Consider the following 22,520-nt stretch of genomic DNA (forward strand, 5'->3'; position numbering starts at 1 on the left):
TATGGCCTTCTGATCAAAGGTGTCCCTGGGTGGGGCACCTGGGTGGCTCAGTGGGTTAAGAGCCCAGCTCTTAGTTTTGGCTTGGGTCATGGTCTTGTAGTTTCATGGGTTCGAGCCCCACGTTGAGCTCTGTGCTGACTGTGTGGAGCCTGCTTGGGATTCTCTCTCTCCCTCTCTCTCTGCCCCTCCCCAACTCACACTGTCTCTGTCTCTCAAAATAAATAAATAAACTGAAAAAAAAGAGGGTCCCTGGTCACCTGGATGCCCAAACTAAACTCTTGAAGTCATCCTCAGCAACTTCTTTCTCACCAACCCACTCACCAAAAGTAGTTGATTTAATGCATGAGATGTCATTTCCATTTCTCTCTTCATTTATATTTACATGTCTAAGGTCCTTCCCATAGTGTCCTGCATACCCAGCTGATGAGCCCATCCTCACTCTCCTTAAGAGGCTGGGTTCAGAGTCAACCAGCCTTGAACTCAGATCCCAGCTTTGATACTTAATAGCTACTTTTTTTTTTAAAAAAAAAGTGGGGCGCCTGGGTGGCGCAGTCGGTTAAGCGTCCGACTTCAGCCAGGTCACGATCTCGCGGTCCGTGAGTTCGAGCCCCGCGTCGGGCTCTGGGCTGATGGCTCGGAGCCTGGAGACTGTTTCCGATTCTGTGTCTCCCTCTCTCTCTGCCCCTCCCCCGTTCATGCTCTGTCTCTCTCTGTCCCCAAAATAAATAAACGTTGAAAAAAAATTTTAAAAAAAAAGTTTATTTATTTTGAAAGAGAGCATGTGAGGGGAGAGGGGCAGAGAGGGAGAGAGAGAATCCCGAGAATGCTCTGCACCGCCAGCACGGAGCCCGATGTGGGGCTTGAACCCATGAAGTTACAAGATCATGACCCAAGCTGAAACCAAGAGTTGGATGCTTAACTCACTGAACCATCCAGGCCCCCCACTTTAAAAAAAAAAAGTTTATTTCTTTATTTTGAGAGGGGGGGAGAGAGAGAGAATCTCAAGAAGGCTCCACACTGTCAGTGCTGAGCCCCGCTTGGGGCTTGATCTCACAAACCATGGTGACCTGAACCAAAATCGAGTCAATGCTTAACCCACTGAGCCACCCAGGTGCCCCTCTTTTCTTTCTTTTTTTTCAAATTTGTTTAATGTTGATTTATTTTTGAGAGCGAGATCAACAGAGTGCAAGTGGGGGAGGGGCAGACAGAGAGGGAGACACAGAATGCAAAGCAGGTTCCAGGCTCTGAGTTGTAAGCACGGAGCTCAATGTGGGGCTCAAACCCACAAACCGTGAAATCATGACCTGAGATGACATCAGACATTTAATGGACTGAGCCACCCCAGTGCCCCACTTTTATTTCTAAAAAGGAAATTGTTATAGCCATACCCCATACAGCTCCTATGAAAAGCACATGGAAACCTCACTGAAAATGGCAGGAAGCCCTGAAGGGGGAGCTCTAACTAACACACCATCACCACTCATAATCAGCAGGAAGAAGGAAGGTAATTCTTATCTTGACAAGAAAGGGCACTTTTCCCATAGAAATTTTATCTCTGGATTTTAAGAAAAAGTGGGACAATCGCTCCCTGCTCCAAAATCAATCACAGTCTCAAACTCCTGTTCTTCCCTAGTGAACTTTTGTTCACAACAATCCTCCCCAATTTCCCCTTAACACCTAATAAAAGCAAGCTTCTCTTTGTCCCTTTGGACTTACCTATGGTTTGCCATAGTTTACTTGTCCCAAATTGCAGTTCCAATCCTATTCCCAGATAAACTCATTTTCCTAGGAAAATAACTGGCTATTTTATTTTTAAGGTTGACAAGTGGCACATACTAAGTGTTAAATACAAAATAAATATCACCATTATCAATATTTCTCCTCTCCCCTACTGCCATCAAAGTTTTTCTTAGTGCAAATCTGATCATACCATGTCTCAGTTTAGAAAATTTCTATGGATGTCTATTTTATATGGGATACAGTTTAAAGACTTTGGCATAACATATGCAACATATGTAGGAGTGCTGACAATACTGACCCCATCCCTTTGTCTCTGTATCATGTTCAAGTTCAACTGATGGCTTCTTTGGGGGCTATATGTTCCAGGCCCCTTGGAGACTGACATGCATACCTTAGAAATGCCTGCCATGGCTGGGATGAGTAAGGCTTGTTTTGGCCTCTCTATGTTAGATATAACATAGCCCTCCCCCTTCCTGACGCACAGGTGATGCCACAAGATCTAATTAAAGGTTAGCTGTCAGGTGCATGCAAGCCCTTTGAGGTGTGTGCAAACCCTTTGATCTCACTATAGTGCCCTTCTGCATGTCCTCTTGCTCTATAAAATCTGTAGACTAAGATCTGGACTTTATGGAAAATAACTATGCAGCTGCCATGGATTGTTTTCTGCTCTATCCTCCCCACCCTTTGCCCCCTTGTCAGTAAATTACCCTAAATAAAAGTCTGTAAACTGTATGGAGCCACCTGCTTCCTTTTCTGGTTTCAAAGTGCCTTTTCAGTTGGGGGAACCATGTACTGTCCCTCCCCCATCTTCTAACAACGTAACTCTTCACAACGTACTTACCTTTCTGGCCTCATTGCCAGCCATTTTTTTTCCTTCCAACTGTGAACCCCCTTCCCACAATGAGCCGCCTTAGCACACTAAGTTCCCCCAACTTAGCACACTCTTTTGTGTCCCCTTAAGGACAGGCAGCAGAGAGTCAAAGAAGCCAGTGGGTTATACTAGATGGTTTCCATAAAGCCTCCACCACTGTAAGGAGTGATCACATCTCTACCCTTTGGCTTTGGTGCCCAAGTGCCCCACAGAGGGAAGGCTGCACCAGGCTCCTGAGGCCTCCCTCTGGCTTTTCTGCCATTCTAGCTATTACATAGCCACCAGCAAGTTTTCTGCAAAGTCTTCACTTTCCTTGCTTGTACATCAAAGACAGCACATGTTTGTTTACTTCACAATCTTTTTGTAAGAATTAAATAGCATATTAGAAACAAAGTGGGGAAGGGGCGCCTAGGTGGCGCAGTCGGTTAAGTGTCTGACTTCAGCCAGGTCACGATCTCGCGGTCCGTGAGTTCGAGCCCCGCGTCGGGCTCTGGGCTGATGGCTCAGAGCCTGGAGCCTGTTTCCGATTCTGTGTCTCCCTCTCTCTCTGCCCCTCCCCCGTTCATGCTCTGTCTCTCTCTGTCCCAAAAATAAATAAATGTTGAAAAAAAAATTTAGAAACAAAGTGGGGAAGATAATTAATTACTATAGCAATGTCAGCCACTCAGTATACTACTACTGGGTCACAGAGAAGTCAAAAAGGGTATCAGAAGTCAAAAGTGTCTGCAGCAGAGAGTGAAGACCCCTACACAATTCCTTAAGCATGTTTTAAGGCACTACTGCAAGTATATGTGAGATCATTCCTTGTTCCTAATCTTTGCTCCAACAGAACTATTCCAGCATATGCCTCCCACCACCCATAGATGCCTAAGGCCATCCCCAAGCCTCCAGGCCTTCTTTGACATCTTGCTATAGGTAGAAACTTCTGCCTTGATTTAAATTCCTGGGCAAAAATAACCCCCTTACTTTACAGAATTCAAAAATGAGGCTTTAATCCCTATCAAAATCTCAATAATGTTTTTCTGCAGAAATAGAAAAAATCCATCCTAAAATCCATATGAAATTCCAGGAGACCCCAAAAAGCCAAATGAATCTTGAAAGAGACAAAGTTGGAGGTCTCACACTGATTTCAAAACTTACTATAAAAGTCTAATATCAAACAGTGTGCAAGCGTGCAACTGGCATAAAGACAGACACACAGGGGCGCCTGGGCGGCTCGGTCAGTTGGGTGGCCAACTACGGCTCAGGTCATGATCTCGCGGTCTGTGAGTTCAAGCCCTGCGTTGGGCTCTGTGCTGAGAGCTCAGAGCCTGGAGCCTGCTTCCGATTCTGTCTCCCTCTCTCTGCCCCTTCCCTGCTTGCTCTCTGTCTCTCTCTCTCTCAAAAATAATAAACATTAAAAAAAATAATAAAAAAAAAAGCAGACACACAGACCAATGGTATAGAACTGAGAGCCTAGAAATAAACCCTCACAAATATGGTCAAATGGGTGTCAACACCTTTTAGACAAGGGTGTCAAGACCATTCAATGGGGAGAGTCTTTTCAACAAATGGTGGTGGGAAAATTTATATCCACAAGCAAAAAAATTGAGTTGAACTCTTAATCTTACACCATATACAGAAATTAACTCCAAATGTGTCAAATAAAACTCTTGGAAGAAAACATATGGGAAAAGCTTCATGACACTGAATGTGGCAATGATTTCTTGGATAGGACACCAAAAGCAGAGGCAACAAAAGTAAAAATAGACAACTGGGACTACATCAACATTAAAAACTTCTGTGCATCATACACACAGGAAGGAGGCCATGAGAACAAACCCAGGAATGGTAGTGATGATTCTACAAGTCAAGGATGCAAAAGCTTGCCAGGAAAGGCCCCAGGAGATAGGGGAGAGACATGGAACAGATTCTCCCCCATAACCTTCTGAGGAGGAACCAGCCCAGCCAACACCTTGATCTCAGACACCTGGCCTCCAGAACTAAGAGATAATAAATGCTGTTCGTTAAGCCCTCAAAAAAACCCAAAAAAGCAAAAAAAACCCTTTTGTGCATCAAAGGACATAAACAACAGAGTTAAAAAACAACACATGGAATGGGAGAAAATATTTGCAAATTATATATTTGATAAGGAGTTAATATCCAGAATCTATAAAGAGCTCATACAATTCAACCACAACCAAAAAACCAACCAGATTAAAAAGTGGGCAGGAGACCTGAATAGACTTTTCTCCAAAGAAGGTATACAAATGGCCAATAAGTGCATAAAAGGATGCTCAATATCATTAGTCATTAGAGTAATGCAAATCAAAATCAAAATGAGATACCACCTTAAACAAATTAGGATGGCTACTATTAAAAAAAAGAAAAAGAAAAAAGGAAAATAACAAACGTTCGGGAGTGGAGATTTTGGAACCCTTCTGCACCATCAGTGGGAATATGAAATGGTGCAGTCACTATGAAAACCAGTATGGTCATGCTCAAAAAATAACTGAGTTACCATGTGACCGAACAACTCTACTTCTGTATCTAAACAAACTGAAAACAGGGATTCCAAGAGATATCTGTCCACCTATGTTCACAGCAGTATTATTCATGACAGCCAAAACAAAAGTGGAAGCAACACAAATATCTGACAAATGAATAAACAAAATGTGATATATACACACAATGAAATATTAGCCTCAAAAAGGAAGGTAATTCTGAGACATACAACAACATGAATGAGCCTTAAAGACATTACACTAAGTGAAATAAGCCAGTTGCAAAAAGACAAATGCTTACGATTAAACGTAACATGAGGTATCTGAAGTAGTCAAATTCATAGAGACAGAAAATAGAATGGTGGGTGCCAGGGGCGGGGGATGGAGGGGAATGGGGAGTTAAGATGTTCAGTTCTGCAAGAGGAAAAGAGTTCTGGAGATGGTAGCACAACAATGTTAATGTAGTTAATGCCACTGAACTATACACTTAAAAATGTATTTCACCATGGGGGGCGGCCATGGCTCACTCAGTTGAGCATCAGACTCTTGATTTCAGCTGAGGTCATGATTCCAGGGTCATGGGATGGAGCCCCTCATTGGGCTCTGTGCTGAGTGTGGACCCTGTTTAAGATTCTCTCCTTCTCCCTCTGCCCCTCTCCCCTGCTTGTGTGCTCTCTCTAAAATTAAAATATATATATATATATTCACTATTATTTTAAAAAATGAGTCTCCAAGCTGCAAAGTGAAGGATGTGAATGATGGTGAAGGTTTCTAATTCATCCTTTTCATTTTTCAGGTGTAGAAAAAGAATTAAAGAAGAAGAATTAAAGTCCAAGATGTAAGAGAACCGAGAACATGACCCTAATACACAGCTTACCATCAAAAAAAAAAAAAAAAGAAAGAAAGAAAAGAAAAGTAAAGTAAATATAACAGGAAAAGACTGAAAGACAGGGGTTAAGTGGGACAAAGGCAACAAAGTAGGCAGCACAATCACAGGAAGGGAATGAAGGGGAAATTCCAAGAACATTTTAAAATAATTCCTGTTTTGCTGCAATAGAAGTCTGAAACTATCATTTATCTTGCTCTAGGTAGAGCTGAAGTCTGTGGAAATTCCCATATAAGGTAGTTTGTTCATGGTTATTTCCTAAAGCAGGACATTACATTTCCCATCTGAAAAAGGCATTAGGCCTTTGGAAGAAGACATTCTTTTGTCAACACCATGCATATATAAAAATATATGTATTAAGAGCTGTGGTTCCATTCTTAATGGTTACCACATTTGCCAAAACATGTTATCCCCCTGGCTAAATATGGTTCAGCATCTAGCACTCAATGCCACAGTTTTCCTGTGGTCGTTACTGGAGGTAGTGATAAAGATTGGTATGACTTTACTGCTCTCCATAAATGGCCCTTCAGTCCGTAATATGTCTTAAATGACATGGTAATGTCTTTACTTTCTTTTTTACATTTTTTTAAGATTTTATTTTTATGTAATATCTACACCCAACATGGGGCCTGAATTTACAACCCCAAGATTAAGAGTCACATGCTCCATCGCCTGAGCCAGGCAAGCACCCCATGTCTTTATTTTCTTAATTTAAAACATTTTTTTTTACTTTCTTAATTTAGTAATTTAATTTTTTATTGAAGTATAGTTGAGACACAGTGTTTACATTAGTTTCCAGTGTACAACACAGCGACTCCAAAACTCTGTGCTTTGTGCTCTGCGTCTTTACTTTCCTTTAATAAGCAGTCCTGCCTTCCATGTACGGTACCTTTCTTCCACGGTTTTCCCATCTTAGGGGAAGCTGCTCTCCTGCCCCATCTTAATTCCTCCCTATGACTTCAAGGCAGAGCTTCTACCTTTGATTTTTCAGGATGAGCCTCAATCCTTTTTCTTGGACTTCTGCTCATTTGGTAGCCACATACAGCAACTTGAAATGTGGCTAAGTTCACATCAAGATGTGCTTTAAGTGTAAAACAGACTTGGGATGTCAAAGATTTAGCTCACAAAAATGTAAAATATCTCAATAGTTTTTAATATGTTACATGATATGTATATAGTTTGGACAATAGCTTGGCATATGGAGTTAAAGAAAATATATTATGAAAATAAATTTCACCTGTTTCATTTTGCACTGGCTAGTAGAAAAGTTTAAACTACACATATGATGGGGCGCCTGGGTGGCGCAGTCGGTTAAGCGTCCGACTTCAGCCAGGTCACGATCTCGCGGTCCGTGAGTTCGAGCCCCGCGTCAGGCTCTGGGCTGATGGCTCAGAGCCTGGAGCCTGTTTCCGATTCTGTGTCTCCCTCTCTCTCTGCCCCTCCCCGTTCATGCTCTGTCTCTCTCTGTCCCAAAAATAAATAAACGTTAAAAAAAAAAATTAAAAAAAAATAAACTACACATATGATGTGGCTCATGTGTTTATTGGATAGCACCAATCTAGGTTTACTGAATAAAGAAATGTATCCCAGAAAACAAGGGGAAGTGGCAGCCTGGACTAGAATCCTGGCTCTATCTCTTATTAGCCAGGGCAGATTTCTTCACCTACAGATTAGGTCTCCATTTATAAATGTGGTCATAATAAAACCCCCTCAATGTTTCAAGGACTTCAATAGAAAGAAAACATTTAAGCACTTACCAACACAAAGTGCATTCTCAGTGACTGTTACTTCCCTTTCTTGGAGTCTCAGAAACCCTGTGGGTATGTTCGGCTGCTGATTTAGTCATTTTGGGGTTAGTCATAGAAAGTCTGGAGTACAAGACTCTTTTTTCCTTCCTTTCCATTCTAATTACTTCTACAGAATCACCCTTACCAGTCAGGGATGTGGGGCGCTTTCTAGCAAAATCTGTCCCCTTCCCCACAGTTGTATTATCTATTTCCATCATTTATTTATCTGCCATATTCTTCCCTTCACCTCTCCACTGGTCCACACATTGACAAATCATTAAAATTTATGTCAAAATTCTGGCTGCTGCTCACTTTCTCCTTAGGATCGTTATCAATAGCTCATTGCTACTGCCTAAATTTATTTGTTTTTAAAATATTCTTTATCTTTTATTTATTTTTGAGAGAGAGAGAGATGGAGGGAGAGAGAAAATGGGCGGGGGAGGGGCAGAGAGGGAGGGAGACACAGAATCTGAAGCAGGCTCCAGGCTCTGAGCTATCAGCAGAGTCTGACATGGGGCTTGAACCCACGAAGTGTGAGACCGTGACTTGAGCCGAAGTCAGATGCCTAACCGACTGAGCCACCCAGGCATCCTGCTACTGCCTAAATTTAAATGTAGCTTTGTTATAATTTTAGCTACTTCATGTGTGTGCACTCCATTCTCCTAAGATGCATGGATACATCCTTTATTTCCCTGTGTCTCATCAGATACACAATGAATGAAGACTTTTATAATGGTCTTAGAAAGAAGTAAAATCAAACTTAATATTGACTTTTGATTACTGACCAGACCAAACAGGATCATAGGGAATGAAAAGCAACTTCTCTAAGAAATCACACCTGATTTGGCAGTCTGGAGTTTATTTCTGGCTGATCTGTGAAAAATTTTTTATGATTTCCTCCAAGTTGTTGCTAATAGTGTGCTGAGCTGACAACCCTGAAGACTGAATTCCCCTCTTTTTCCACCTGACTTTTCCCAAATACCTGCTATTATTTATTACAAATGCCAATCCTTTTGACAGTCTGGCTTGAAGAAGTTTATTATGCATCAATGCAATCTAGCATCTGAATCTCATTCTACCACTAGGACCCCTTCCACAGGAGGACAACAACTCCAGGTTCTGGTGGGTCCTGGTGGGGCTGGGGGATAGAGAAGAAGGACCAGCTCCTGACAGATTTCCTCCCTTTAGGAAAGATAGAAGATGGTAACAGAATCACAGGGCGTAAGGGAAAGAATTAGTGAGAGAAAGAAAACATAAGAGAAGGGGAGCAGATTTAAGAAAAAAAAAAAAAAAAAGCAAAAGAGAGAGAAGCAAATCTCTGCAATAGTAGTCAGGCAACGGGAGTTCTCCAGGTCCATCCTTCACACTGCAATGTTACCATATCCAGTCCCTTAAAATCACCCAAAACTTTATATCGTATTCAAGACCAGTAATCTATGCGCACTCCCTATCACTCTTATCCTGCAAACACATCTTACATCCTAGCACATTAGATGTCTTTTGAATTCTTTTCATTCATTGTATACTCATTTATTGAGCACTTAGAGCTAGGCACTGGAGATACAGCAGGGAACATGGAAGACAAAGCCCCTGCTTCATCAATCTTAGAGTCTAGTGGAAAGGGGCAGTAGAGATATGGCATCTGAAAGAAAGAGGAAACCAAGGGCAGGGTGCATATCAAGTATGCCCTTGCAGACCAGAATAAGGATTCCAGGTTCCATTCAGGCGAGGTGAAAAGGCAATGGGAGGATTCTGAACAAGGAAGTAAAACTGACCTTTGCTGAAGATGTCACCAACTCGCTAGAAGAATACCCTTCCCCATCATTGTTTAAATGCTGAAATTTACTCATTCTTCAAAGCCCAACTTAAGAATCAACTAAATGGTGCTGGTCCCTGAGAATTACAGGTCACTCCTACTTTTGGTTATGCCTCCAAACTTGACAGTATACTCATGTTGGTCTGATTATGCTTGGTTATTTGTGGGCAATTTTTTTTACACCACCTTTATGTATGTTTATCCAAAGTATCTTTTTCATTTTTTATTCTATGAGCCATGTACACTGCCTTGTTGTTGCAAGGCAGTTAATTTGAAGTTAATTTCTATTAACTTGCAAGACCCAAAGCAAAGCGATCATCCTTTAGAACTTTTTATTTCTTGTCCCTGAAAAAAATAAATATGTTCTCTTAATACTATAACTATTGCTTATTTCATGACAATGTGTTTATAAAAAACATATCTATAAATATGTAACATACAAAATAAGAAAGTCCCTTACACATCACCCTATTCTATATCACAGCTATGTTCTTCTCAAGGTTATCATGTTCCTGGAGACTGACTGCAAAATAAATGTCTTCATAACTACATTTAAATCTCTAAGGAAGTACACTGTGTAAGGCAGATCATGTGTAAGGCACAAGATCCTTTTGGGGTGAATAATCACCTCTCAATAAATGTTTTACAAATGTAGATTTAGTGCATTAAGGTCACTTTAAAAATGGCCTGCTGGTTTTTACAGACTTATATAGGTTAACGAATAAATAAGTAGTTATAGTTGCTTTTTCCATACCATGGCAAGACAGATACTCACTAACCGTAGTGCTAAACAGTATATGATTATTTTATTTTAAGACCCTACACAGAATGTGGGTTAAAAATATTTAATGTAATAAAATGACAAAAAGCACTCTATGCTTCTGCAGGACCATATGGCACAAAACATTATCAAGACTGTTAACGTTTTCTCTACAAATATAAGGGTATAGCCTCCCTTCCTCATCCACTTTAAAACCAACAAAATATAAAGTTACTTTTACATATACTCAGTAATTAAATATGCACCCACAGGAAGTTAGAACCACAACCATTACACTTTGCAGCAGCGAAAAGAAAAATTTAATTACCATGGCTAAAAGCTACTACAACTTACCCAAGACTGTTCCTGTTACTGGATATGCAAGTTTAGACGAATGTCTTTTCGACGGATGTCTTCTCTCAGACTTCCACTCCTCTGTCTTAATCACTTTGCACACACAGCCCCACCTCTGCAAAAGCAAGTTGATATTCCGAGCACTTTACCTGATGAGCCTCTACACTCTCTTGTTCTCACCTCAAGAATAAAGAATCTCCTTTCTGGTACTTTTGCTCTTATTTTCTCTCATTTATCAGGGCCTGGGCAACCAGTTCCAGATTACAGTGGATTATCTTTAAAAGCTCCTGTTTCCTATACTGTATAGTACTTCCTCATCTTAATTTTGTGTCTGTTGCCTTGAGCTATATTTAAGCCAATGAAACCAAATTGAGGGCTTTTTTCCTGCATTCAGTCAAGTCATGTGACATGGTATGTTACACGATAACCCCAAAGTTCTGAAGCAATAAGGCAACACCTCTAAATGTCATAACTCATATCCTGTTGTTTTATGTACCTTACTAAGAAATTCATCCACGAATTTATTGAAAGCTGTGCAGAAAATATTTAGAAAAACAAACAATAATTAGTATAGAAAGAGGTGAAGCTTTCATAAAAAGATATTCTCCACCCTTTTGGATCTTGATAGTATCTACATGTTTGAAATAATAGAGCCTCTTTTAAGTCTCCTCTGAATGCTTTACCATGTCATTGTTGAACAGCTAGTCTATTTTATCCTCCTGGTAGCTCAGCCCAGTTTAAAGGCAGGCAGGCCAAACTCTGGCAGGCTAAGTAGGGGAAATAGCCTTCTGTCCCAGATATCCTTGACACACACAGTGCAGAGAAGGAGCAGGGCCAATGCTAATGAGGCCTCATACATCCGACTGAGTCATCTCGCAGGACTCCTGGATGCCAAGTTTCCATTGAAGACTAATCAAGGGCTCTTTGGTAGAGATGGAGGAACTCAGGAGCATTTAATACAGGCTTCCGCCTCCATGAATGAAGACTTCCTTGCCCTGATTCATTGAGAATATTACAAGAAAGTCCCTTAAAAAATTTATTATAAAGCAGTCATTTTAAGAATGATAACAGCATTTCTTGGTTATAGGACCTGAGGTTAATCTTTAAAAACAAGAGAACAATTCCTCACCTTTGCTTGTTATGCCAACAATGGAGACTGGGTATTGGCAGTATTGAGAGATGGCGACTGTCAGTAGAAGGGCAGATGTGACAGGCACCCTGGAACTCCATCTACTCTATAGGGAAGCAGTCTGATGTCTGGAGAGGTGAAAGAGCTCACCTAAGACAAGCTGTAGGCAGTGAGCTCTAAACTTCAGGGCTCTGGCCCAGCACCCCTGGGGGCACCACACAGGCTCCATCTCCATGGCTCACTCTAAAGCCTGACCACCAGAGTTGGGTTTGGACTTGAAATACAAGACTAAACTTATGTACAATTCCAGCCAGAGGACTTTTCTGGCCTTGATTTACTTACTTTGTTTTGAGGGGTGTGAGTGGGATATAGAAGGAAACTGGAAGTACAAGGCTGTTTGTGGGTAAGAAGAGGCCTCCCACCCCCACTCCCATGAGGGATAGTACTATACCAGAGATATAAACCCTGGAAAGCAGCCACAATCTCTCCTGGGAGAAGTAAAAGAACGGAAGTCTTGTGAGCTAAATTCCCAGCATATGGAATTCTCTTCAAGAAAGTAACTTATGTTATTGCAATTAAAATCCAGAGAGGCAAACATCTGCCATTTCTTTGTGTCCCAATTCTTTACTGATCACCACGCACTGTGAAGGAAACAGGGTGTTGTCATGAACAAAGGGGGTACACATGCCTAGGGAGGTGACTAGGAGAAGTCTATCTTGAGTCCTTCTCGCTTTTATCTCACTCCTTCCTCCTCTCTTCGGATAAATTCTTCTAGGCAAGAGCAAATCCAGAACACATTTTTCAATCCTTATCTTACGTTAGACATTTATAAACAGTGCTCTCCTGGACATTTTCAACTCAAAACCCTTGGTCTCCAGGCCATTATCCTGTCCTTCCAATCATCCCATCACTGTCTCCTCTGTAGGATCCCCTTCCTTTGCCTGCCTTTTAGGTGTGGCAACTTCCCTAATTCGTACCCTGGCTCCCTGCTTGTGAACACTATGAACATTCTCCCTGATGACTCACCATCTCTCATGGCTCCACTACTCCCCCCATGTTAGCAACACCGGCCAGACCTTTCTCTTGAACCTGCAGTCATGCATCAAATTGTCTTCTGGCTGCTTTCATGGAGACACCCTAACTCAAGATGACTAAATAAACCACTCACCCCCTCCTGCCATGCCCATAGCCAGCTCTTCCTTTTATATGTACTCTCTTAGGTACAGCAACATTATCCAACCAGTCACCCAAGTTAGGAATCTCCCAGTCACCCCTGATTTCTTACCTTCAAACCAACCACTTCTGCTAATTTTAACTCCTAACTCATTTTTAAATTAGTCCCTCTGTGCTACTTCACTCTCATTTTTAGCCCTGTTACCATTCTAGCCCTCATGATTACACACTTGGTCTACAGTGGCAGCCTCCTAACTCTCTGCCTTTAACCAAATCCAGGAGACTCAGCCAACAAGTGATCTAAGGATCCAGGTATCTCTCCAGAACTTGCTTCAACTCTGCAATGGCTCTCTGGTGCACTGAGCACAAAGTTAAGCCCCTTAAAGAAGAATACAAACCCAATATGCCCTGGCCCACCAACCTCCTCCAATCCTCATCTCTGGACACTCCCTGCCACTCACTTCATGCAACCCAGCCATGACATATGCCATGTAGGCCCCCATCTCAATGTTGCTGCTTATGCCAGTCCTCAGCCTGGAAGAGCTTTTCATCTTCCTCTTGCTAATTTTAACATCCTTGTACAACTGAAGTGAAGCATAAGGTCTTCAAAAAACCGTGCCTCAACCCCTCTCCAGTCCCATTCTCCTGTCTGCATCAGGCACTCCTCCTCAGGGCTCTCATGAGGCCCTCTCACTTATCTCGTAAGAGCTTCTTTTTCTAACCCGAGTGAGGGCAAGAACAAGGCTCCTGCTTATCTTATGCCCTTCCTGCCTATGGCTGCCATACACACTAGGCATTCAATAAAGTTTAAACTGAGCCTGTAGGAGAGACAGTCGTTCTCATCTTACAGATAAGGAAAATGATGCTCAGAAAGAGGTTACGTGGTTTCTTAAAAGTCATCCATGGAGAAATCTAAGAGAGAAACTCAGAATGCAAAAATGAAGTCTTTTTCTTAAAAGCAGAAAGCCTATCACAGCTAAGCATGGTGAGGTGAAAGCAGGGAATGTATCTAAGTTTTTATTACTGCTACCCTAGAGCCTGGCAAGGTGTTGCCTCTCAGACAGGAGTATTTAATAAATACTGGGTGGCTCACTAACATATATACAGAGAGGGTCACTTTATTTGTATACGGTGCAAGAGAGGGTCTGCTTCTCTCCAGCAGATGGAGCTATGGTTCCATATCGTTACCAGCTACCATTTGGGTGCCCTGCCTGGTTAAAAGAACCAGCCTTTTTCACTCATCCATTGCCACGCTTCCTTTTTCCTTTATAATTCTCACACAGATAAAAGGAAATCCAGATACATGTTTTCCATAGAATACACTCTAAATGGACACATATCTATTTTGTAACTTACTCAATGCCTTTGCATATCTTTTCCTCTCTGGCCTTTTAAAAAATCTGGGGTAATTTCACCCAATTTGATTTACCCAGTCTAGCAAGTGCTACTGAATGTTTCCACCTTTCTATAAGCTTCTTAGGTTCTTATTTATGAAACACATCTATAACCCAGCAAGTTCACCATGTTCATCCCCAGACATATGCTTTCCCTGGGGTGTCTGCCCTATTTCACTTGAGAAAACATTAGTTTTCCAACCATCTCTCATTAAAAACAAAAACAAAACAAAATTATCTTAATATTTTCAATATATTTTCATCATTATCTTAAAGTCTTTGAAGTTATAAACAGGATAAAAAAAGAAATTAATACCACCTATGAGAGTAGAACTTACAGTAAAATCTTAAGCAAACTTCATTTTTCACTCAATTTACAAATTTCATAGCATTCCTGAAAAACTTAGTGTCTACTGAAATCATGTAAAAGTAGGCCATGATTATATCTAAAATAGAATTAGGTGCTATGCTCAAATAATTATAATTTTTTTTTCTTTTTTACCTGCATCAAAGTCCTATGGATGCAAAGTCCATGGCATCCAGCATCCCTGACCCTAGCCAACTCAATGCCTATGTGCCCCTTACCCCAAACCATTGTGGAGTATTTTTTGTTACCCCACAAGTTCCCAGTTGCTCTGTAGGAAACAGTTCTAGCCCCACTGAGAATTACTGACCCAGAGGATTTCAGAAGCCATTAAGCTACCTAATGGCAAAGCACTGATTAAAGTGTCTTAAGGAACTACTTGTCAGGGTGTGACTTAACCTACGACATTGAATACTACTAAAATTAAAACACTACCTAAAAAACTTCCAACTATAATTTAAACTCTTTAATCAAGTAACTCCTCAATTTTCAAGTATTTTCAAACTCAGATAAAATCACGTCAGGAAAAGAATGTCATAAAAGAACAAGACTTTTCTAATCACAATGATATCTAAGAAAGATCCTAAAGGACAGCACTTGGTCCTGAATGTTCCTAGCTCTGGGAGACTTTTTGAGTATGAGCAATGTATAATCCCCAATATCCACTCAGACCTGAAACTGTCCAAAGTACAGGAGGCACAGCAGGGGAATGAAGCTTGTCAATTTTCATGGCAATATTGTAGGAAGACTCTAGTTGCCCAAGGACATGACAAAAAAGGGACAATGCTGGCAAGGGCCTCTATGTCAGAGAGAGGGGGCCCTGATGGCAAAGTTGGAATCCCAAAAGGCACCAAGTATTCTCAAGTGAAACATGGTCTGCTTAGGTATGTCAACTCAACACTTCAAAACTGAATGAAAGCCCTGTTCCCCACCTGAAAGTAGCTCTTCTCCACACAAGGTCCCCCCATTCACTCAGTGGCCAAGGCCAGAAACACTGGAGTCATCCTCAACTCCTCAAATGTCCACACACTTCACAATGTCCAAACGCAAAGTCTTTTCTTTTCTGCCTTTAAATACCTGAGTCTATTCACCTCTTTCTATCCCTGTGGACAGTACCTACTTCTGGCGCCATCACTTCTTACTTGGATTAATATAACAGCCTTCTAACTGGTCGCTGGACTTGCACTTCTTCCTGATCACTGTCTCCAACCCACCCCCTTTCCACACTGTTGCAACGTGGCTTTTGAGGCAGCACGCTCACCTCCCTCCACTCTCTGTTTCAGAGCTAGCTCTCCTGACCACGTAACAGGCAACTGATTAGACAGCATTTGTTCTTAACCCTGGCCACAGTGACTGGTCCTGGTTTGGGCACTGGACCTGAACTAAGCTAATCAGATTCTATGTTTTGAAAATTAGAAATCTGAATAGAGAATAATCCTTAGGAAGAAGAACAAGTCAACTAATGATATTATCCTACAGAGAAATTGCACAGGTTCTTCTGCTGAGATGCTCAGAGTTGCTCTAGTTGTTTATTCTCTCAGAGACCTGGATGTTTGGCCCTTTCGTTCTCTGAGCCACCCTACTATCTTTCCAATAAATTCCTTTTTAGCCTATGTTTGCCAGAGTCAATTCTTGTTATTTGTAGCCAAGGAAACTTAAGTAACAATAAAAGTAGTCTCAGGCTGACAAAAGATCCTTCCTGATCTAGATGTCCCTGCTCCCACTCTGCATTCCCCAGGTACACTACACACTTCACATGCTCTAAGCCAGTTATGGGGACCTACGTGCTACATCTCAGTATCCTACCTGCTCCTCCCTCTGCTCTTCCTGTCTACAATGGCATCTCTGGATGATTCTCATTCATCTGGCAGGACTTAGATGTCACTTTCTCCGTGATATTTTCCCTAAGTTCCTCATGCTCCCATAAGGCCTGGCACTCAGTACTCCTGAAATGGAGTTTAACACCGCACAATCTGTTGCCTGATTCCTTATTAGAGTCCAAAAGGAAGTTTATTACAAGTGGTGAATCTCCCCACACCTATGCACATGCCTGCCAGAGAGAAGACTCTCAGTAAATGCTTCTCAAACAAATGAACAAACTAGGAAATTAGAAGTCCACTTAAACAATCAAATTAGTACTGGGGAAAGTGTAATAGAAGTTTGAAAATAGGGGCGCCTGGGTGGCGCAGTCGGTTAAGCGTCCGACTTCAGCCAGGTCACGATCTCGCGGTCCGTGAGTTCGAGCCCCGCGTTGGGCTCTGGGCTGATGGCTCAGAGCCTGGAGCCTGTTTCCGATTCTGTGTCTCCCTCTCTCTCTGCCCCTCCCCCGTTCATGCTCTGTCTCTCTCTGTCCCAAAAATAAATAAACGTTGGAAAAAAAAAAAATTTAAAGAAGTTTGAAAATAAATATATTTATTTAGAATCAAGAGGTCTTACATGTTCAATGTTAAATTCACTTTAATATTAATTCATATTCAAAACAGTTCAATTTATGTGTTCACTTTGTGAAAATTCATCAACCTGTGTACTTAAGATTTGTGTACTCTTGGGGTGCCTGGGTGGCTCAGTTGGTTGAGCATCTGACTTAGGTTCAGGTCATGATCTCATGGCTCATGAGTTCAAGCCCCACATCGGGTTCTGTGTTGACAGCTCAGAGCCTGGAGTCTGCTTTGGGTTCTGTGTCCCTCTCTCTCATTGTCCCTCCCTCACTCATGCTCTGTCTCTCTCTCTCTCAAGAATAAGTAAAACATTAAAAAAATAAATAAAAAAAGATTTGTGCACTCTTTTGTATGTATATTAAACATGAATAAAAAAATGTAAATGTATTTAACATAGCTGAAAACCACAGCTTTAGGCTAGTAATAAGTTCAATATGCATGGAAACACCATACAATGGTGGAAGGTGCCCTGACTACAGGTAAAAGTCCCTGGTTTACAGTCTTAATTGTACCACTTACTAGATGTAACATCTTGGTTCAGTGTATTCAGCTTTAGCAACTACAAAATGGGATAATAACTTGGCTACACAAAGATTAGATGAAATCATAAATGTAAAAAGTCAAACAAGGCGGGGTACCTGAGTGGCTCAGTCAGTTAAGCGTCTGACTTTTGATCTCAGTTCAGGTCTTGATCTCAGGGTCATGAGTTCAAGACCCACACTGGGCTTAAAAAAAAAAAAAAAAAGTCTACGTGGCAATGAGAAAGAATGAAATATGGCCCTTTGTAGCAACGTGGATGGAACTGGAGAGTGTGATGCTAAGTGAAATAAGCCATACAGAGAAAGACAGATACCATATGGTTTCACTTTTATGTGGATCCTGAGAAATTTAACAGAAACCCATGGGGGAGAGAAGGAAAAAAAAAAAAGAGGTTAGAGTGGGAGAGAGCCAAAGCATAAGAGACTCTTAAAAACTGAGAACAAACTGAGGGTTGATGGGCGGTGGGAGGGAGGAGAGGGTGGGTGATGGGTATCGAGGAGGACACCTTTTGGGATGAGCACTGGGTGTTGTATGGAAACAAATTTGACAATAAATTTCATATACTGAAAAAAAAATAAAAATAAATAAATAAAATAAAAATTAAAAAAAGTCAAACAAGGTGCTTTTGTTACAAAATTCTCTATCATCTCAGAGTGAGTGTTAGCTGAAATGATAAAAATCAGAACCATAAATATACAACACTTTGGCACAAAAATGCCTGCAAAATCCCACAAATGCATACCAAAAAAGGTGAAATGGGATAATGAATCCAGATACTAACATGAAATTTAAGATTTGATTTATTCTTGAGGAAGAAAGGATACCCCCACATCATCATGTTTCTTGAGAAATAGATTAAAAACTCATTTACATTTTATGAACTAACACAAACATTCATCATACTTATGACAGCAGAGATGCTTTTTAGAGTTCAGCCAGAGCATTAAGCCTTCTGGCTAATGGGGGTGCAGGAAAGCAAAGACATTTCATATCCATGTGGCCAGGATCTTATCATACTACCAAGTTATAGTGTTAGCTTTAACACTGCAAAACTATTTCAAAATAAAAATGTTTCTATTTAGAGAGTATAAAACAAAATAGGAGGGGCGCCTGGGTGGCGCAGTCGGTTAAACGTCCAACTTCAGCCAGGTCACGATCTCGCGGTCCGTGAGTTTGAGCCCCGCGTCGGGCTCTGGGCTGATGGCTCAGAGCCTGGAGCCTGTTTCCAATTCTGTGTCTCCCTCTCTCTCTGCCCCTCCCCCATTCATGCTCTGTCTCTCTCTGTCCCAAAAATAAATAAAAACGTTGAAAAAAAATTAAAAAAAAATAAAACAAAATAGGATGGGGTATATGGGTCAGATACACACGAAACAAGTGTTTACACACCTAAGTGCAAAGAATGTACTTTGTTAAAAACTGAGTCACAAGTAGAAATTATTGGTGACTAACTGGCAATTCATGATATACTTCCCTAGAGTGTCAAAACATGTACAAGCTCATAAGTGCATTCAACAGTGATTTGGTAAGAAGGAAGAATAGATGGATACGATTTCATTTCCCAGAAAAAACAGCTTTTCATTTTTTAACTCCTGCATTGTAAGTTCCCAGAAATGCTAAACAGTAGTTTAAAAATATATGAAGCACCTCTTACTTAAAAAGTGAAGTATCATAATTCAGAGAAATTGCATTTGTTAAGAATGTAAAACAGTAAAAAATAACTTCTGTGCCAATGCAAATGTTAACTTATCATTACCCAGTTTGTACCACTAAAACAGAGGGGTGAGTGGCAAACAAATAACCTGTACACCAGAAACTTCCCTTCATTTTCATTTTAGCAAATATGTACCCAATGACTACCTTGTAACTAACTGTATGGGCACAAGGCACAGAAGGCTGAACAAGGCACAGCCCCTTCCCCTGAGTAGCTCTCCAGACTGTGAGATACATACAAAACACATCACAGTATTGTGAGAAATAGTCGAGGCAGTGTTTGCAAGGAGCCAGGGCACAGAGAAGCTGCAGGGATGGCTTTAGGGGGTAAGGGACTAATGTGAGTCTCAACTGGCTGTGCTCACAAAGCAGAAAAGGAGGGAGAGGACATTCCCAGGGATGGGGATAACAAAGAAGCACCATCTGCTAGTACATGTCAGGCACTTGTGCCTCAGGGAACAAGAAGAAGCCACAGTTTCGCTGGTTTTAATGAGATTAGGTTCATTACGGGAGACAAGTAATGGTCACTGATTAGACAATATGCTCAGTGCACTGACAGTTATGAGATCATATGGTATTCTGAGAGGTTTAACCCGTGTTCAAGGAACTTGGACATATGAGTCAAGATCAAACCACAGTGTCAGGAAGTGTGAAGCAGTAACAGAAATGAGTACCCTTGTTTGGGGTGGTCATAAACCCTTGTTAGAGAGTACTTTTCTTCCTACTTAAGGGTGTGAGTACTGATCACTCTGTCCCTGTCTCTTTAGGATATTTACCATATGCTCTCACATATCAAGATAAATCTGGGACAGATGTTAACTAGACTTACTGTGGTGATCATTGTGCACTATATGCAAATACTTAATCATTACGTTATACATTTGAAACTAATATAATGCTATATGTCAATTACACCTCAATATAAATAAATAGAGAAAGGAAAGGAAAAGAAAGAAAAGGAGGGAGAGGGGAAAGGGAAGAAAGGGCTTATTTTGCCTATCCCTACTAGATTGTAATCTGAGACCAGGAGCTTTGTTCCTTAACCTTAAACTGAATGGTAATGGTACTGACTCATTATCAAAAGTTCTAATACAACCCCCTCACAGGATGAATAAAACCTGGTTAACTAGTAGCTCTCATTCATGTACATGAATCCTAAAACCTTATAAAAAGAACAGAGCTAAAATGATTAGGGAAAACGAATGATTGATAATAAGCCCCTGTTGCTGCTGTAACTCTAACATTAACATCAAGACCAAGCCTCTCCCCCATTCCCAAGCCCTCTGCTCATGTTATGTCTCATCTACCATTAAGTGTAGAAAAACTTCGAATCCTGGCCTCAGCTGCTTTTGGTTCCTGATGCACGTGTACAGCACATATGCCTATTAGCATTATCTTGCTGTTTTTTGTCCTGTTGGCAACCTCTTTTGAGTTGATTTTAGTTATGGAATCAAGATTACTATATCTTATGTTCTCCAAATATCCAAAATGAATACCACCACAATGACACACACATGCACCCAAGATGACAGACTAAATAACTCTGATGACTCAAGACTGACTTCCGGAATAGTCATTATGAATCAAACCATGACATTCTTTAAAGAAAAGAAATAAACAGTGCCTAAAGGAAGATGGAGAAAAGGAGAGCTGTAATTAAAGTTGTCCCTCTGAAAGTCAGTGTTCAGTCCAGATGCACTCAGCCTGGCAGCCTGACCACAACAAAACGTAGTCAGATGTAGGTATAAGAAGTAAGAGAAGGGTGCCTGGGAGGCTCAGTTGGTTAAGTATCCAACTCTTGCTTTCGGCTAAGGTCATGATATGATCTCATAGTTCATGGGAATGAGTCCGCATTAGGCTTTGTGCTGACCGTGCATAACCTGCTTGGGATTCTTCCTCTCCTTCTCTCTCTGCCCCTCCCCTGCTCATGTTCCTTTGCTTGCACTGTCTCTCAAAATAAATAAATAAATAAAAATAAAAAAAGAAGTAAGAGAGCACCTGGATGGCTCAGTCAGTTAAGCGTCTGACTTCCGCTCAGGTCATGATCTCACACAGTTCGCGGGTTCAAGCCTGCGTCAGGCTCTGTGCTGACAGCTCTAGGAGCCTGGAGCCTACTTCACATTCTGTGTCTCCCTCTCTCTGCCCCTCCCCTGCTCAGCTCTGTCTCTCTCTCCTTCAAAAATAAATAAACATTAAAAACGTTTAAAACAAACAAACAAACAAATCAGTAAGACATGGGAAGTGGTGGGGAGGGTGAAGAACAGGTAGAGCACAGAGGATTTTTAGTGCAGTAAAGATAATCTGCATGATATCACAATGATAGATACATGTCATTATACATTTATGCAACCCATAGAAAATACAACAAAGAGTGAACTCCAATGTAAAGTATGGACTATGGGTGAATAATGTATTAATGTAGGTTCATCAACTGAAATATAACACTTTGGTGAGGGATGTTGATAGTAAGGGAGGCTACACGTGTGTGGAGGCGGGGGGGTATATGGGAAATCTACCTTCCCATTTAAAGAAAATTAGCAAGACACTGTAAAAATCAAATGACATCAGGAGCTCCTGGCTGTCTCAGTCAATAGAGCATTGGACTCCTGATCTCGGAGTTGTAAATTTGAGCGCCACACTGGGTGTAGAGATTATTTAAAAATAAAATCTTTTTTTAAGTTTTTTTTTTTTTTTAAGTTTATTCTGAGAGAGAGAAAGAGAAGCAGCAGGGGCAGAGAGACAGAGGGAAAGAATCCCAAGCAGTCTCCAGGCTGTCAGTGCAGAGCCCAATGCAAGGCTTGATCTCACAGACTGTGAAAAACATGACCTGAGCCAAAATTAAGAGCCAGATGACTTACCGACTGAGCCACCCAGGCTCCCCAAAAATAAGATCTTAAAAAAAAATGACATCAATTAGTCCCCCAATTCAATCATCAAAAATGTGAAGCCAATTCTATATTATTTAAAATTCTACAATTTCCATAGGAGCCATATAATAAATTCCATACAACAAAATCATGACCAATCCACAAAAGCTTGTTTATCCAAAATCAGGCTGAAAAAAAGAAACCACGT

General features: G+C 41.0%; 1 protein-coding gene across 7 annotated transcripts in view; it reads right to left on the bottom strand.

The window, feature by feature from the left end:
* LIMS1 (LIM zinc finger domain containing 1) overlaps positions 1–22,520 on the bottom strand; it is a 157,011-nt gene that overhangs the window by 87,724 nt on the left and 46,767 nt on the right. Inside the window, exon 1 of one of the 7 annotated variants that reach the window (XM_030310280.2) lies at positions 12,853–13,359. The exons of 1 other annotated variant lie outside the window; for it this stretch is intronic. The gene's annotated coding sequence lies outside the window, so the exon portion shown is untranslated. Of the gene's footprint in view, positions 1–7,737; positions 8,117–10,697; positions 11,054–12,852; positions 13,360–22,520 lie in introns of those variants that run through there. 5 more of the 7 variants (XM_030310282.1, XM_030310278.1, XM_030310285.1 and 2 more) reach the window with 5 other exon arrangements.

Source organism: Lynx canadensis, chromosome A3 (assembly GCF_007474595.2).
Source record: "Lynx canadensis isolate LIC74 chromosome A3, mLynCan4.pri.v2, whole genome shotgun sequence".
In the NCBI taxonomy this organism is placed as follows: domain Eukaryota; kingdom Metazoa; phylum Chordata; class Mammalia; order Carnivora; family Felidae; genus Lynx; species Lynx canadensis.